We start from the raw sequence: 1,882 nt of genomic DNA, 5'->3' as shown, positions 1-1,882 counted from the left end.
GTCTGTGTCTAGGTTCTGTCTCTAGGTTCTTCAGCCAGGTTCTCTCGCTAGTTTCTGTCTAGGATCTCCAGCCAAGTCCTGTCTCTAGGTTCTCTGTCCTGTTGTCTTGTTACATCTGTATTTATACCAGTTGATTTTAATCCTATCAATTTCTATTGCAAAGGTTAGGGTGTTTCTTATCTCCATTCCAGGGAGTAAAGATTATGTAGCTTAAGCGTGATTGTTTGTAGTTAAAGTGATTACCCGCCTGGCACTTATTGAAGGGGTTGTATCCCCTCCCTAACCTCAGGGAAAAATCCCCACCTGGGGAAACAACCTTTCTCGGAGAGGTGACCTTGGTTAAAACACATGGCGCTAAGGAGAGCAAACATATTAAGAACAATATGCTATATATGCCAGGTCCCTTGAAACATATGCTGTGCAGATGTGTCTTTCCTGCAGCGACTGTGTCAAGCAGCAAGGATGGACCGGCTTCCGGCACCTCCAATCCAGTTACAGCCATCCTTTACTTCAAAACTTATTGGCCTCTAGTTACCAGATAATATTTAAACTCGGCCTGGACTACAAAATATTTTGTAATTCAGCTCTTACCTACTTTCCAGTCTCATGAAAAATCCAGGCACTTCTTTAATATTCCTCATCAAGCTGATTTCTCACCCTTCCTGAGAGACCACAGGTTTGCTAGTTCCTCAACCTGGAATACTGTCATCATCCATACCCCACCCCTCACCCCTATCCTTTTACAATTCCTTCAAGTTCTAGCTCAAATTTTAACTCCCCAGGAAAACCCTCTGAGCCTTTAGCATATTATTCAGTTGCTCTGTCCTCTGTGTTCTCCAAATACTTTCTTTATTCATGCGAGGTACCACTCTTCAAGTAGTAGCATAATTTTCTGCCATGTCTATTTCTTCCACTGTAAACTCTAAAGTATTTCATCTAGAATCCCCAGTGTCTAGCACAATGTCCAGCAATAAGTCATATCCATGAAGTAAATGATGAATGAGTGATTGAAAGGTAAGTGACCCTGGCCAGTTTGGCTCAGTGGATAAAGCGTCAGCCTGTGGACTGAAGGGTCCCGGGCTCGATTCTGGTCAAGGGCACATACCAGGTTTCGGGCTCAATCCCTGGTGGGGGGCGTGTAGGAGGCAGCTGATCAATGATCCTCTCTCATCATTGATGTTTCTATCTCTTTTCCCTCTCCCTTACTCTCTGAAATCGATGATATATATATATTTTTTTTTAAAAGAAAGGTAAGTGAATGCTGATAATATCACCAGAGAAGTAGCAGAATTATTTGTCTTCTTCTAAACTACTAGTTCTCAAGCATTTTGGTTTTGTGTCCCCTTTACAATTACTTATTTTAAAGAACAACTTATCGATTTTTATCTTATTTTTTTTTCTGTATTTTAGTTGTAATACCAGTTTGTTCCTGGAAACATGCCTGTGACGGATCATTATATTCTCCATCATTTTTTAAAAAATACACATATTTTTATTGATTTCAGAGATGTGGGGGAGAGCTGGAGAGAGACAAGAAACATCAACTCACGAGAATCATCTATTATCCGCCTTCCCAGAAGTCACCATCCTTACGCTCGAGCCCCATTACCCTGGGAACAGACCCCTGAACCACTATTTTATGTCTTCCACCCCTTAATTCCTCGAGGTTCAGAGCCTGTTTTTAATCAGCCAAGGAGTCGCGTGTGCAGGAGTATATATTAAGCTGATACTTTCTCACTTCTATAAATTTGGGAGCGGATATTTCCGAGTTCTTATTTTAATCTCAGGTTGTGGAAGTCCTTGGCTTGTCCCCTCCAATCCGTTCGATAAGAGGAAATTCACGCCTTTCAAAAAGAATTCCTGTGGGGGGAGAAAAAACAAA

The sequence above is a fragment of the Myotis lucifugus genome, unplaced genomic scaffold, assembly GCF_000147115.1.
Source record: "Myotis lucifugus unplaced genomic scaffold, Myoluc2.0 scaffold_197, whole genome shotgun sequence".
Taxonomy (NCBI): domain Eukaryota; kingdom Metazoa; phylum Chordata; class Mammalia; order Chiroptera; family Vespertilionidae; genus Myotis; species Myotis lucifugus.
This window is presented reverse-complemented; position numbering follows the sequence as displayed.